Below are 17,403 nucleotides of genomic sequence, written 5' to 3'. Positions count from 1 at the left end.
CAGAAATTGGCTAATTTGTTCATCTGTATATATAAAAGTCAAAGCATGTATGTACGTTTGTATCGCAAAGGCTCCTACATGGCTTGGTGGATCTGGACCAAACTTGGCACACATATATGGGGCCCCTGGTGGCACAGTGTGTTAAAGTGCTGAGCTGCTAAACTTGTGGACCAAAAGGTCCCAGGTTCAAATCCTGGGAGCGGAATGAGTGCCCGCTGTTAGCCCCAGCTCCTGCCAACCTAGCAGTTCAAAAACATGCCAATGTGAGTAGATCAATAGGTACCGCTCCGATGGGAAGGTAAGGGCACTCCATGCAGTCATGCCGGCCACATGACTTTGGAGGTGTCTATGGACAACGCCGGCTCTTCGGCTTAGAAATGGAGATGAGCACCAACCCCCAGAGTCGGACACGAATGGACTTAACCTCAGGGGAAACCTTTACCTTTACTATATATATATATATATATATATATATATATATATATATAAAATATTTTATTGTGGTTTTAATAATATGTACAGCGAAAGTAAAGAACACAACTGAGTGGAGAGAAGAGAGAGAATGGAGAAAGAAAGGAAAGAGAAAAAAAAGAAATAAATAAAAAATGAAAAAATGGTGGTTGACTTCCCGTCTACCTCTCTGGGAGTTTCCTTTTCGTTTTATTGTCTCTTATATGTATTTTCCAGCTGCCCATATCTTTCATTTTTCAACTTAAAACAATTAAGGGTTTAAACCAGTGATTCTCATCCTGTGGTTCGTGGACCACTAGTGGTTCCCAAGAACTAAAATACTAAAATATGGTCCGTGGCCTCGTTGTTACTACACCGTTACAATGAGAGTGACTGTTTTCACGAAACCCTCTTATAATGCCGAGGCAATAGGGATGCCGGGAGAGAAGAGGGTGACTACCCACAAAAGGTGTGACAACAAGCCTCCTGACTGCTGCTTCTCCTTCTCCTCCCTCACCCAAGCGGAGCCATTCCATGTGGTGCCTGGAAGTGGGGCACCTTGGTGTCTTCGTTTTTTGGCCTGTTCCTGGGGTTATTTGAGGTGCTGATTCAGAAAATTGCATTGGATAGACCACATCAGCTCTAGATTATTAAATATGGCTTTATGTGGGCGAGCAGATGGCAACTACTGGATGGCATATGTTCTGTATCAGAAACTAGAGCTGATGTAGTCTATCCAATGCAATTTTCTAAATTGGCAGACCAAATAACCAATACGAATCTAAGTTGACCAAAAACTGATTCCTAACCCTTTTGGCACTAATGTTGGAAAGTGGTCCCTGGTCAAATGGTTCCTGGTCAAAAAAGGAACCACTGGTTCAAACTAAAGAAACCCCGATTTGAGGTCCAGAGCTGAGGGAAAGAAAAAGAAAGATGAAATGACCCTCTCTCATGTGACTAGGAAGGAAAGGGAGTGAAATGGATTGGCTGCAGGCCAGGTGACATGTGTATCAGGGAAAGAGAGGGAGGAAGAAAAGAAAAGGAAGGAAGAAGAAGGGAAATGAAGGGGGAAAGGTATGAGGAGAGGGAAGGAAAGTAAGAGAAAGAAGGTAAGAGAAGGGGGAATGAAGGGATGTGAAAGGAGGGAAGAAAGAAAAAGAAGGCAAGAGAAAAGAAGGAAGAGAGAGAGAGAAAAGGGGGAGATGTGAGGGAAAGCAAGGGAAGAAGGAAAGAAAGGAGGAAATGAGGGAAAGAGAGGAAGAAAAGAAAAAGCCACCAAGAAACCTGGGTAACACTGGGATATAAGCTAATCCTTAATATGATGTGCAGTCTTTACCAAGAACCTCCTTCAAGATGATGGTCCAAATATATAGGGCATAAAGAGCATCAGGGGTGTTTGGAAAACTCACTTGATGGCAATCAGCATTTAACAGAGGAAAACATTATCTCCACAGAGTGACTGTGATAACATTATCACTTCTTGAACAAAGAGAATGGCAGGAGAGAATTTTCTTTTACTTTCCCAGCAGATGAGCTAATGTTGGACTTGACCAGTCAATGTTGGCCATATTTTCTCCCCTCTGTCTGCTCCTTTGAAATAGTGATGATTTATGGCCTCTTCTCAAAATGATGAGGGTTTCCCTAGGAAGAAGGACTTTCCTTTTGTGTCTGTTTCTGCAACAATATATTTCTCCTATGATATGCTTCTGCCAGAAAGTGACCATAAAATTGCCCAGGAGGACCTCAAAATGCTATAGAAGTGTTCTTCCTAGGCATTTTCTAAGTCCTCTCGTGTATTTCTATGTTATGCTTCCACCAGAAATGGTTCATTTCATTAGGGTTCACTATTATAGATGGTTTCACATTTCCAAGGTAAATCCAGTAGCATAACCCCCCTGGATATCGGGATAATTTCGAACTGAACATGGAACGTTCACACCTGCCTATCATAGGCCCATTAAGGTATGCCTTTCCTTTCTCCCATGTTTTTGAGGGCCATAAATCTAGCAACCTAAACTTGTATGCACTTAAAAGGGTCCATTTTTTACTGGAGGCTGTGTTTTAGTCTCATGCTGCTCCACTTCTGTTCTGTTTTGTTGTTACTTGCTGTTGAATGTATGAAGTTTGGGGTTTTTTCTAACCTGGTACTGTTCAAATGTAATCTACTACATTTCCCACAACCTGTCTAGGGTATTATTGGGGTCTGTAGTCCCTCATACCTAAAACACATCAAGTTAGAGGGAAGGACACTAAATACCTAAATATGCTGCTTTGAAGGAAAGCCTTAGGCATTTATGTGGATTATCAGTGCATTCCACTCAATGTGCAGTGAAAAAAAATGAGAAGTATATTTCATGGTATTTCATGATAAAGTAGTTTTCTAGTTAAGAGGACAAAATGAAAGTCGAGCAATAAATCAACAAAATATGTCAGGCACGAAGAAAGTCCAATTTATTGGAAATAAATAATACCCAATGTTCCTGAGTGAAAAACAATTGATTCAGAAAATAATAATAATTTTAAGCCTCTCTGTGTAGGAGTAGTGCCTGCATTTCTCAAATGAACAGCCTAATTAACAAGTCGGTTCATTCATGAGAGAGATCAGTCAAAAAAGAGTCTAGTAATTTAGCAGTGATAACAGTGTAAACTTATATCCTGTGTGTATGTGTAAACTCATCCCTTAGTTTCTTTTAAAAATATGAACATGGTGCCTTCATGCATGTGTGTGTGCCATTCATGTACCCATGGATTATTATAGTGTCCCAAAAAGTTGTGTTTGTCTTCTTGGTGTGTACTCAGACTGTAGAGAATGTCTTCTTAAAGTTTCCTACTCATGGCCCCTTTCCACCCAAGGAATGTATACATGACGCCAAGTAGTTAGGTATATACTAGGCTTGTGCATAGATTCGGTTCGGTCAGTTCCCTTCAGCCAATCTGGCTTGGTTTGGCTTGTTCAGATGGCTGTAACAGCAAGAGCTCAGCTACCATGTTTTTTCACCCAAAACAGCCCATATGGCTACCAGGCACGGCTTCTTCCCTCCTATTTGGAAGTACGTGGCACATGCTTCCTTAACTCCATTGCTGAAACCCAGACTCCCTTGAAGGCAAGAAAGGAAAGTCCCAGGAAGGCTGCTTCCTTAATCCTATTGCTGAAACCCAGACCACCTTGAAAGGAAGAAAGAAATGATCCCAAGAACAGAAATGGAAGCCTTGTAAGTTCCCCATTGCCGCCAATTGGCAGGATCTTCCCAGATCTTTCAGTTGTCTAGCCAAAAACAAATATTTCTATTAGCTGATTTTTGGGAGGCTCCTAAAAACAGATCTGGGTGCCCAATGAAATTTGGATACAAAAAACATCTCTTTAGCCGAATTGCACAAGCCTAGTATATACATAAAAGTATACAAATGAAATATTAACTGATAAATCAGCATTTGAAAGGCTTGCTAAACAAGCCGGTTTTCCTTTTCATGAAGTACTGAATCTTCAGGAGAGTCTACTGTAATCACTACACAACAAATTCATGTACATGTCTAAAACAGCCACTAGATGATGTTCAAAAAACTTTTACTATTGCCAATTTTTCAGGACCCCAGCACTGAGCTAAGGGGACCCCTTTGAGGTCAGGATCCACAATTTAAGAAGCAGTGGCACAGGGCATCAAGATTTACCCAGAATCTGGTGTACCTTCTGTTTTGCTATCTAGTCTTCCTTTTTAAATGGGAGCACGTAACCTGGGGAGCAGAGGAGAGGACGAAAATTCATTTTCATCCTTAAGGTGATCTATTCTACTCATGTTGGAGGGGCTAGCATTCCATATTACTTCTTTTTTTCCTTTTAAACAACAAAAAGATTATTTTAATCCTCCAAATAGTCTATCTGTAGTCTGCCTTTGAATCTATCTATCTATATATCTCCCCCAAATGTCCTCATTTGTCAGAGGCAGTCCTAATTTAGTCCTCTTTATCCCACTTTTTCAGCTGTTTCTCAAAGGTTCCAGTTTTACTTTCCTTCTCCCATTTCCCCCCTTGTTCTAATCTTGCTTCAGTTTCTGCATATTGAAGTACAGAAGCAACGTGCATTTCATTAAAACAAGCAGGAGGAGAGAGGAGTAAGGGAATCACATCGTTTCCAGAAACTTCGGGAAAAACCAAACTGCTCTGTCCTCTCCTAGCTTGTCTGTGGTTTCTTCATCTCCATCACACTCTGATATTGGTTGGCTACACATGTTCTCATTTTGATCCATGAAATATTGAAAGGTATGTGCACTGGGACACTGGCAAGAGTTCCTGTGCACCTTGGTGCTCAATGCCCATTGCTGCATTGCCTAATGGGCATTGGTGCCCAATATGCATTTCTCCAGTTTTGCAGTGGTCATTTGAACAGCTGTGACACATTAAAATGTAACCCTGTACTGGAAATAGGCATCACAAAATTGCCCTGGAGTTGACAGGATTCCAGTCAACATCATATTTTTCAGCAACCAAATGCACTAAAATCACACTGTTTTCAAATGCCCTATGCTGATAGTGATTTTTAAATGTTTTCCTAATATCAAAAAGCCTTCTCTGAAATTCTACACATACAATGCAAAGGCTGTGAATTCTACAGCAAATCTTTCCTTTGATCATCCAAATTGGCAAATAATGTAATGTATCAGGTTCTTTCAGTAGTGGAATAAACAGTATAGATGTGTGTGTGTTTATGTATACAATATCTTCTCTCTGTGTGTTGTGTAGATCCTGAGATACTGAGAGGATGCTTTGTGGTTTCTAACCTGAGCAAACATTGGGGTCACTGAAAAACCATGGTCACCTGATGATTGGTTTTCACAAGGTGATATTTTTCCCACAGGCTATGGGGAAAACTTTTGTCTGGATGTAGCCTTGTTCACATTTTATCAGCAGATACTGCTGTCTTTGTCAATGCCTTGGAGTGTGTTTATCCTGAGAAAATAAGAGCCCACTTGTTTCTTTATAAGTAGTCTTTGTTACTAAGTCTTGACCTCCTGGCCCTCAATTAGGTGGCTAATTCTGTCCTCCCAATTCTTATCACTATTGGTCATGATGAATAACTTTGACTACATCCAATTCATGTTATGTCAATAGTTAGTGGAGCAGAGCTATGTTGTTATTAGCTATGGCAAAAGAAGAATCCTGCTAATTTGGTGCAACCTAGCTAACCAAGTAATATGACAGGTTGTGTCATTTTTTCATTGTTTTGTCAGCGGCTGTAGTTATTCCCACTAGGATTGCATTCCACACACTTAGCAATTGCACATTAGTTTATAGTACATTACAACTGTACCTCCGGTTTCACTTCTGATATGATAAATAAATAGCTCATAGTAGCCCCCTCCCAACCCAGACCTGAATCATCTCTTTCAGGGCTCGTGCTGCAAGAAGACAAGAAAATACTCATGATGCCTCCTGTTCTATCTTCCTTGCTCCAAATGCCATGATCCAAAATATATCTGGTTCTCTGTATCTGCAGATTTGATTTTTGCAGATTTGATTATCTGTGGATTTGATTAACATGTTCTTTCTAAGAATCTCTCCTCTAAGGCAACTCTGCGGGCTGTGGCACAGGCTGGTTAGCAGCCAGCTGCAACAAATCACTCTGACCAAGAGGTCATGAGTTCGAGGCCAGCCCGTGCCTGCATTTGTCTCTGTCTCTGTTCTATGTTATGGCATTAAATATTTGCCTTATATGTGCAATGTGATCCACCTGAGTCCCCTTCGGGGTGAGAAGGGCAGAATATAAATACTGTAAATAAATAAATAAATAAATAAACTTCTGCTGGAAATTGGCCACATATTAATGCTGGAGAACCTAAGGATTCCTAGAAATAATACTTCTCAAGGAACCTCTAGATTCGCCAATGCAATTTTATGAGCAACTTCTGGTGAAAACTGATCATAGAATCACCCTGTAGACCTAGGGATTCCTATAAAGGTGCTCTATTGGGTTAAAATATAGCAATTTATATTTGTGGTTTTCCCACTTTCTTGACATGGAAGTACATATTCTTGGATGGAATATAATTACTCATTGGTGCTTTCAATATACTACTTCATTTCCTGGGATTGGAGAAATAGCTCTTGTGCATTCCCCATTCCACAATGGGACAATCATTAGATACATTGGCAGATGCCCCATCAGCTGCAAAATGTGGGTATTCAACATAAGGGCATATGGCACAACTGCTATGTAACGATGTGATAACAGATTTACACTACACAAGCACAATGTGTGATCTTGGACAGTATCAGAATTTACCAAGCCTCTTTTTTGCTAATTAACAGAGTCATTATGGTGCTGTTTACAGATCCATTATGGTGCTATTTATTCATATATCCCCTTACCCATGGAACAAATAGTGGCTTTTAATGGAAAAGGAACTGTTTTACAGAAAATTGCCTATACCAACTCTATTTGACCATCTGTTGGTCTATCTGGCCTAATAACCCTGATTGGTACTGGCTCTCTGGGATTTCAGGGGAAAAGGCCTGTCCTAGCACTTAGTATTGGTTGTTTCAAATGGAATTAATAGACAGTGAATGTTAAATCTTCTGCATGTAAGCTGGTATTTTAACACTGAGCTGTTGTTCCTCTTTAGGTGTGACACTGACTCAAGTTCAAGAAAAGAACTGAAGAGGAAATGGCAAGGGTGATTTGCCAAAGAGATAGGCCACAGTTTGTCTTACAGGGTATCTGCATCCCCAGTCATCAGAGCTACTCCATGGGCTGTGAATTAGCAAAACAAAACACATTGTTGATGTAGTTGTGTGCCTTCAAGTCATGTTCAGGAGACAATGCATGGACACTACTCATGAAATGGGAAAATATACAGATAAACCACAGTGTTATGGTTGGTTATGAATGCTGGATACTGGAGAAAGCTAATAAGAAAAACAACTCATTTGGAATTGGGTGCTGCAGAAGAGTTCTATGGATACCATGGAGATAAATAAATGAATCCTTGAACAAAGCAAGCTTGAACCTCCCATAAAGGCTAAGATGGCTAAGCAGAGACTACATGAGAAGATAAGACTCACTAGAAAAGACAACAATGCTTGATAAGGTAGAAAGCAAGGTAGAAGGCAATAGAAAAAGGGGACGATCCCATTCCAGGTGGATATACTCAATCCAAAAAGCCATAGCCTTGAGTCTGTAAGACCTCAGCAGGGCTGTTGATAATAGGGTGACTTGGATATCCTCAGTCATGTGATCACCATAAAGTCAAAGTCAACTTGATGGGAAATAGACATCCTCAGTCATGGGATCACCATAAAGTCAAAGTCAACTTGATGGGAAATGGACATCCTCAGTCATGGGATCACCATAAAGTCAAAGTCAACTTGATGGGAAATGGACATCCTCAGTCATGGGATCACCATAAAGTCAAAGTCATCTTGATTGGAATTAACAATAACCAGGGCCCCTCCCAGTTACTACTTAAATGATTCTGGAAGCTTAGTCCAAACTTTTCCAGGCTTTGAGGGAAACATAGGCTGCATTTTAACAACCCCTCAGCATAGTGCAAATATCTACATGAAGCACTACACAATTCCATTAGCAACATTCACCAATGCCTGGGTGCCACAGTATAATGTACAAAACACAATGGGTGATGCACAACTACAATGCGCAGTGGGCAACTACAACATGTAATGCACAAACACAACTTGCTAAGAAAAGGCTCAAAGGAACATACGATCTGCATCACTTGGCTTCTGTCACAATCAGCCAAATAGGTCCATGGCACCATTGTGAATTTTTGCCACTGCCTGTGTTACATGCAACATTAGTCCCAATACAGGAGACCCATTGAATCAACTTGATTTACTCATGGGATGACTCACCATTAAACAATTCATTCATGGTCTGTTCTAGCTGGGATCAGACAATGGGATAACAGTCTCTGATTGGAAAGTCTACCCATTAATAGAACGAAAATGCTGAATGTGGCTTTTTTCAATATATATGTTGATATTTGCCTGTATTACATTTGCTCTTATCATCATCCTCCTCTTTAGATATTATTTGTAGCATGTACAGAATGTATAAACAATACTACAGTTCAAATAATATATATTGTTATGTGTAGAAATATTGTTTCAAAATAATTTATCATTAGAAGAAGCATAGGTCTGTAAAACTATACGTGGGATGGCTTTCCTCAGCAGCAAAGCCCAGGCGAAGCACCAAATGCTAACATTTATGATGTATAATGTCCGCGGCCGCCACGCGTGGCCACAATTTGGGCACACCTGCCATTAACACCCGCGTGGCCGTTATTTTACTGAGGGTGACATATTGTGAGGTAGGGAGAGTAATTCAGACTATTACCCAGGTGAAGGCATGAAAGCTCGGTGATATATGAAGACCACTTAAATTCATTGTATCTTGTACATCACATCTTTGATAGATTATAGCTGTGGCATTAAAATGGAAATGGTTTCTCTGAGGCCTGACAGGGGCTGGGGTGACCCTTGACCTCCCTCTGAGGAATGTGACTGACCGAATTATCAGTTAAGAGAAAAATCTACGGGGAATAGACTCACAGTGATGGAGAATACACCATGCATATATCTATTTTTAAAAAACTTTTGGCTGTGATTGAAAGCCGCAGCAGATTCGAAAGGGTCGCCGTTTCCTCCTTTCGGCTCTGGCTCCGTTCCCCTCCTCCTGCCCATCTCAGCCTCCCCATCTCTTTCATACCAGCAGGCCTCCTGATATTGATTGAAAAATTGTTATTAGAGATAGAAGGCCTCCTGCATGCTGCCTAGTGATTTAATCTGGAAAACATTTAATTTTATGAAGCGGTAAATGATCGTGGCACACTCCCTCGTGTTCAGGAGCAGCTGGCTCTTTAGCTGTTCACCCTTACTGGTCCCATGTGTCCTCTTTGCAATCATGTGCTCCCTTCCCCTTTGCTTAACAAGTTATTTCAATTTCTAAAAAAAAAGAAAGAAAAAAGAAGAGCTCCGAGAGAAAGACAACATGTAAATTGAGAAGCCGGAGAGAGCGAGCACCATTCACACATGAAAAGGCACCCTTTGGAATTCCCTCAACTCCCCGCACCTCGCATCTGTCAGGGGTGGGGTGCATGTGGGGACAAAGGGGGGTAGGTGGGCCAAAGAAAGAAACAGAGTCTATGTTCTCATCAAATTGTTTTTACCAATGACCTGACACCGCCATCTATAATTAATTACATAATTTACATTAGACTATTGACTAAACAAATACATAAATCATAGACAGAGTCAATAGATGCAGACATATTTAATCATGTTCTAAATAATGATTACTGCTCCCATAATGCAATAATTATTTTCAGCAGCTGACTTGAATTAATCTTCTGTCAAAGTGCCATCCGAGGGAAGAAAGGCAGTGGAAAGGAAGATGGAAAAGGAGGCATCAATGAGGGAGAAGCTGTTTACGTTGTCTGGCTCTTTCGCTCCTCTGCTGACCCTCCTTCTCTCGTCTGTGGACCAAATTCTGCTGGGGACAGATACCTTCCAGAATATTCACTTGCTTCCATTCTCAATGCTTTCTGAAAGGGTTGAAGGATGAGAGCACCTTGCAGGGAGCTTCTGAACTCTTTGGCTTTGCATGCACTAAGCCAATGATGGGCAACCTTTTGTGCTTGGTGTGTCAAAATTCACCAAAAAACCTAGCATGACTTGGGTGGTGTGTCACTTCGAGAAAAAAAAATCACAATATGTATAGTTTAAATAACAAAAATATATAATTGTAATATATAACTGTATTTAATAAATCAAAACTATTTACTACCATTATTTCCATGTACAACAATCTATGGTACCTCTTGCAGTTTCCACTCTGATTTTTCTCTATTCTAGTTTCAATGTAGTCACAAATAATGAACAATATAATAATAATATAATAGTATTAATATGATAATATACTACAATAATAGAATAATAATAGAATGATTATATATATATACAGTAGAGTCTCACTTATCCAAGCTAAATGGGCCGGCAGAAGCTTGGATAAACGAATATCTTGGATACTAAGGAGGGATTAAGGAAAAGCCTATTAAACATCAAATTAGGTTATGATTTTACAAATTAAGCACCAAAACATCATGTTATACAACAAATTTGACAGAAAAAGTAGTTCAATACACAGTAATGTTATGTTGTAATTAATGTATTTATGAATTTAGCACCAAAATATCAAGATATATTGAAAACATTGACTACAAAAATGGCTTGGATAATCCAGAGGCTTGGATAAACGAGGATTAGATAAGTGAGACTCTACTGTATATATAAATAAATGTAATGTGCATAATTCCTATGGAGTAAACAACAAAACCACTTGATGAAATCAGATCAAATTTGGCCACAAAAGACAGTCATCCAATTAATCTGTATGCGGCAGCGTGACAGCAAAAATGGCTAGGCATGTCAGTGCTGACACACGTGTCATAGGTTGGCCATCACTGCAATAAGCCTTTGTGGTGGATCAATGCCAAGTTGAAACACATGCCTAGCTTGTATCCCATGTGCTAAGGCCAGCCAGTTGGGTAGGATACTGTGTTGAAACTACTGTTTGGTTTAGGCACTCATCAGTTTGATCCACTGGAAAGACAGAAGGGCATAGGAAATCCCATAAATGTGATGGTGGCTGTCAATTATGGGTGAAATCCCTATCTTCATTATGGGTGAAGTCCCTCTCTCCATTGATCTGCCCCATCTGTACTGCTTTTATGAAGATCCCTGTCTCTCTGGGGGATGCATTTTCAGTCTGACTCCAGTTGCCTGAAACCGTGGATATGACTGAACACTGTCAAATTACTTGACTTCTGGTTCAAGCATACTATGACTGGAATTATAGTCAAACATGTAACTTTCCAAGCTCTATTCTAACAGAAGAATCCAGTAAATGTCCTCACCCCATATATTCACCCTCTCATAATGATATTGCTCCTACCCCATGTGTCAAATAACAATCATAGGAAGAGCCTACTGATATCAATGAGATCTTTTTTCGATGTGTGGCACATTGGAAAGAACATGATTATGTATCACAGTAAGAGACAGGAAGAATAATTCCAGTTTTCTAATCAAGCTTAGAAACCCTGTATTAAGTATGCAAAGAATACTAAAAATAATACCCATTCTCAGTGAATGTTAAATTTTCAATGCTATAAGAAACTTTTCTTGAATAATCTTGAATAGGTGAACATTTTCACAATTCCTCAAAAGTTTCCAGTACAGGTATGAGAAGAAGGTGAGGATGGTTTTAGGGGAGGGGAAAAGTATAATCTGTGTAGACTCAGCAGAAGACAGCACAGAGTCTAACAATATCCATTTAAAACCCTTTGTTTAAAATGGTGATATCTGACTCATGTTTGCAGTAGGGTTTTAAGCATGCCTGATTGCATGCTGTGGTGAAGATTCATGTTTGCACAGGATTTATCATGTACTTCATGAACCCTGATTTTTGCAGTTTTTCTCTGATTAACTGTACAGTTTTTTGTGTGAAGGCAAATAAAAGTAATCCTAATTTTTTTTTAGCTCAGTACATGAAAAAATGGGTTATCTGCCTTGATCACTGTTGGGAGCAAGAGGAACAAATATTTACATTCTTACCATACATTTACTTTTAAAGTAAATGACTCCTCACATACACAGCAGAAAGTGAATGCTGTATTTTAATGCGGTTTAATGTGGTTATGAACAAGAGAAGCTTTTGATCCAAGTCTTCTTTCAAGAACTCAATGGGTATTACATCCACAATCTATTTGTGCATAAATCCAATTGCAAAAATCCACCTCTATTGGGATATTGTCCCTATTTGTGCCTTATGAGGTGGATAACTTAATATTTTAGGGGTTTTATCAATATTTATGGTGTTATGTTTTCTTGTCTTTGCTTTTATATATTTGAGGTTTAGCTATGTTATTAGAGAATTGTCCTGCTTTGAGACTAAGCTCCCTGTCCTCCTCTGACATATCATAGTCTCTAGAACTGAAATCTAAGTGGAGACCAGGTGGTTTTTTTCCAGTGTCAATGCATGCACACAAACACTAAGACATCTGCCATGTACCTGCCACTTTTCCATTTCACCCACTAAAAGCAAGTTTCCTTGGTACCTATTGAACAAATCAAATGTTCTTTCAGTTTTTGTCACATTGGACAAAAAGCACCAAAAACTAGGCTTGTGCATGGATTCGGAGTGGTCAGTTCCCTTCAGCCAATCCGGCTTTTTTGGCTTGACCGGATGGCCATAATGGTAAGGGCTCAGTCGTCATGTTTTTTGCTCTGTTACGGAACTATGTGGCAGCCGATCACATGGCTCCTCTTTCCCTATTTGGCACCACATGACACGGAGAGACTGCTGTGTGCTGCTTGCATGGGGTTTCCCTGTTAGCCCTGCCTGTTGGGTCAATCAGAAGAGAAGAACATTCTTATGCGAGCTGTGTTTAAGGAAAGGGTCCCAGGAAAGATGCTTCCTTAACCCCGTTCTTCAAACCCAGACTTCCTTGAAAGGAAGATAACAAAGGGTCCTAGGAGAGGAGCTTCCTTAACCCCATTGCTCAAACCCAGGCTCCCTTGAAAGGAAGAAAGGAAAAGATCCTAGGAACAGAAAGGGGAGCCTCGTAAGTTTCCGCCAATGGACTGGATCTTCCCGGATCTTTCAGCTGCGAACCAGAAATGGCTATTTGCCAACCTGCCCATTTTTGGGAGGTGCACAAATACAGATCTGCGGGTCACTCGGAATTCGGCCAGCAGAAATGGATCGAGGTTCAGCCGAAATGCACAAGCCTACAAAGTATTGTGTTTTTGATGACAATTTAAAATGGATGTCAAAAAAATGGAGTGAATCCAAAGAAGGATGGCCATGCCCTTACTCAAGGTGAGGTGGTTGGTTCAAGCAGCAGGTATTATGAGGTAGCAATAAAGCAAGAGTGGGTGTGTGCCTATTTCCTATCAGATAGTCCCTTGGGCATGCCCTAGGACAGAGTTTCTCAAACTGCGCTCCTCCAGATGTTTTGGACTTCAACTTCTACAATTCCTAGAAATTGGGATTTCTGGGAGTTGAAGTCCAAAACACCTGGAGGAGCACCATTTGAGACACTCTGCCCTAGGATGCCAAAATACTGCTTTTAGGAATCCTTTTTCCTTTTAGGCATTTTTAGAGGGACTCTGTTGATCACTGTCTACTGGGACATGGCAGTGATCCGTAATATGAGTATAGGTCCCGATTTTTTTTGTTTTGTAATATGTTGGATGTCTACTTTAATTTCTCTACCCACTGCCTCCCCTCAGCTCTAGAGTATGGTAGTAATGATAAACCATCTAACAGGCTTGTTATAACCCATATAAATATAACAGGAATAATGCACATGAAGTGCTTAGGATGCATTAAAGCGTTATACAAATGCTACATGTCATTATGCAAATGATTGGGCAGAAGTCAAAAAAGCTTGCAACAAGGGCATTAAGAACTCATTCAGGCAAAGACAGATTTGCTGAAATTAAATAAAATATTAACATCCTTTGCTTTCGTGTTACACTGCCAAACATAATATGGGTGCTGTTAATGAACCACAATTTATTTACACCTCAAACAAAGAAGGTCCTTGCTGCCTGAAAGTAGTTAAATTGCCCTCTTCCTGGTGAAATTTATTGCCATTTAAACATGCCAAAAGGCCATTCTGCCGGTCATTACAATAATCTATCATTTCTGCAACTGCTGGTATCCTGCTCTGTGGTCAAATTCAATCTGAGAAGGGTCAACAGAATTTTTTTCCACCAAATGCTTCCCCTCTTGACTGCCATCAATTTACTTTTGTCAACAAAAAGGGCATTACCAGCGAATGAAACAGAAGATCCCCCTTAAGACCTCTGGCAAACAACAAGAGCGCCTGTGATGAACAGCATCTCTCTTGCGGGTGTGCATGTACATTTCCTCCGCGTGTCACCGTTGAACACGCATGGGCCATGGCGGTATCGGAAATGGGAGCCATGGATTTGGCATCATGTCCTGTCTCCATATGCCCTGGCAAATGAAAGCCATACATAATTGCAACAGATGCCATTAATAACCCATTGCTCCAATTCATCAGCAAAGATGCCATTTGGGCAGTAAGGGAGCATTTTTCTTTAGAAGTTTATGATTACCCTTTAAAAAAATTAATGGCTTTGACATTCTTTTCTACCCGTCCTTTTGCTTCCCCACTTACCACCCTACCATCTCATATTGCTTGATTTCTTCTTCCTGGCTGCTTTTCTATTCTAGGAGGTGATCCATAACAGGTCATGGCCATACAATAATGGTGCCCTACACAGCTGAATGTACCCTTTGCGTCATGAGGAGCAGAGGATAGGGAACTGTCAGACAATGTTGAAAGATGCCCTCTGCCATTCACAGATAGTTCTCTTGTCCTTTCAAACCATTTTATATGTTCTGTAGAGGAGAAGGAAATAATCACAAAGAAGGGAATTCTGCTTGTCTTCTTGTGAACCTGTTTGGTCAATGAGACCTTGCAAAGATGCCTTCTTCAAGACATTGTTACCTCTTTCCCTCATCCTCTTCCTTTGACGTTTTTAGCAGCATCTCATTGAAAGGACAGTGAGGAGGTGCTGGAGAAACACAGACCTTCAGTGTTGGGTAGTAGTAGAGCCGGCCCTAGGTAATTTTCAAGTGTAGGCGAACAGAATTTTGGCGCCCCCCCCAACCAATCACTGAAAAATAAAAGCGTTGAATAAGCGAAAATGTTGGATAATAAGGAGGGATTAAGGAAAAGCCTATTAAACATCAAATTACATTATGGTTTTACAAATTAAGCACCAAAACATCATGTCTTACAACAAACCCCCGCCCGAAGCGACCACTTAATTTGCCTCATTGTTGGACCGGCTCTGGGTGGTAGCAGTGTGTCTGAAATAAAGAGTGCAAGGAAAGAGCAAAATTATCCTCTAGCCAACCGTATTGTATTTGTGTGTCTACAACAGGCAAACTGCAGAATTCCTTACAGAGCATGCAAATTGAATCCAGACAAGACAGAGGTCCTCCTGGTCAGTCGGAAGGCCGATCAGGGTATAGGGTTACAGCCTGTGCTGGATGGGGTCACACTCTCCCTGAAGGCGCAGGTTCGCAGTCTGGGGTGATCCTAGACTCATAGTTGAGCCTGGAGCCCCAGGTCTCGGCGGTGGCTAGGGGAGCCTTCGCACAGTTAAAACTTGTGCGCCAGCTGCGTCCGTACCTTGAGAAGACGGACTTGGCCGCCGTGGTCCATGCTCTTGTTACATCCTGATTAGATTACTGCAACATGCTCTACATGGGGCTGCCTTTGAAAACTGTTTGGAAGCTCCAATTAGTCCAACGGGAAGCAGCCAGGTTGATAACCGGAGCGGCATACAGGGAGCGTACCACTCCTCTGTTACGCCAGCTCCACTGGCTGCCGATTAGGTGCTGGCATTAGCCTATAAAGCTCTAAATGGTTCCGGCCCAGCTTACTTGTCCAAACGTGTCTCCCACTACGACCCACCTCAGAATTTAAGATCTTCGGGAGAGGCCCTGCTGGCGGTCCTGCCAGCCTCACAGGTGCAGCTAGCGGGGACAAGAGACAGGGCCTTTTCAGTAGTGGCTACCTGCCTATGGAACACCCTCCCAAATAAGGTCAGGAAGGCTCCCTCCCTTCTATCTTTCCACAAGGAAGTTTTTTTTCGTGTCAGGAGCAACCGGAGTTGCTTCTGGAGTGAGAGAATTGGCCGTCTGCAAGGACATTGCCCAGGGGACGCCCGGATGTTTTGATGTTTTACCATCCTTGTGGGAGGCTTCTCTCATGTCCCCGCATGGAGCTGGAGCTGAAAGAGGGAGCTCATCTGTGCTCTCCCCAGGTGGGATTCGAACCTGGCAGCTTTCAGGTCAGCAACCTAACCTTCAAGTCACGAGGTTTTTATCCCCTAGGCCACCGGAGGCTCCTACGGTAAGAAAGTTAAGACCTGGTTGTGGGACCCGGCCTTCGACCAATAACAGCAGCAACAATTATTACCTTCCTAGAACTCAATGACAGACCAGCTATCAGACTCGAAATGCGCCAATTGTATATTTATATGTATATTTTTATCAATGTTTAATGTATTGAATTTTAATTGATTGAATTGTTGTAATATTTTTATATTGTGTTTTATTGTAAGCCGCTCTGAGTCCCCTATGGGTGAGAAGGGTGGGATATAAGTATTGTAATAAATAAATAAATAAATAATCTGCCTTGATATTCTTGGTTATATGACTGTGTGGAAGGGCGCTTGATCTTTCTAGGTCATCCAGTACCTTTCTATGGTATACTTTTGATCCAAGTATAGTCAAAATATAGGGCTTGCTATGGTCTGCATTTTCAGATATCCACAGAGGTCTTGGAATATATCCCCATGGTTAAGAGGGTCATATTCTATATGTATTTTCTTTTCAGAAAATAACTGGTTTAAGCTGAGCTCATTCTGAGCTGAGCCAAAGCTAGTTCGACCATCACTAATAAATTCTGCCCTTGTGCTCCATCAGTTGGATTGACTTTTTAAAGACAATGTTTGCATAGTCTACTTTGCCACCTCAGGGCAAAGCATTATTCATTAACTGGATATGATGTGATATCCTTCTTTATGGCCTCTCCACTTCTGGTTGAGTGGCATTGCTGTGCTTGGCTCAACAGTTGCTACATTTCCCTCCACAGATGGCCATGCTCTTCAGAACTTTTTCACCATAGATCATCGGAGCACTCAACTGTAATAGTAACTGCCTGTTAGTACTGGCTTGGAATAGGTCTATAGTATATTTAGCTGGCTCAGGAGACTCAAGAAGCAGACTTAACGATCCATCAAATAGGTGCTCTATTTTAAACAAGCATCATATTCTTAGCTGCATATGTGCACCCACTTTGTTTTGTATGCAGAAAAAATAATTGTACA

This window comes from Anolis carolinensis, chromosome 5, assembly GCF_035594765.1.
Source record: "Anolis carolinensis isolate JA03-04 chromosome 5, rAnoCar3.1.pri, whole genome shotgun sequence".
Taxonomy (NCBI): Eukaryota; Metazoa; Chordata; class Lepidosauria; order Squamata; family Dactyloidae; genus Anolis; species Anolis carolinensis.
The sequence above is the reverse complement of the archived record's forward strand: the minus strand, read 5'-3'. Positions refer to the sequence as shown.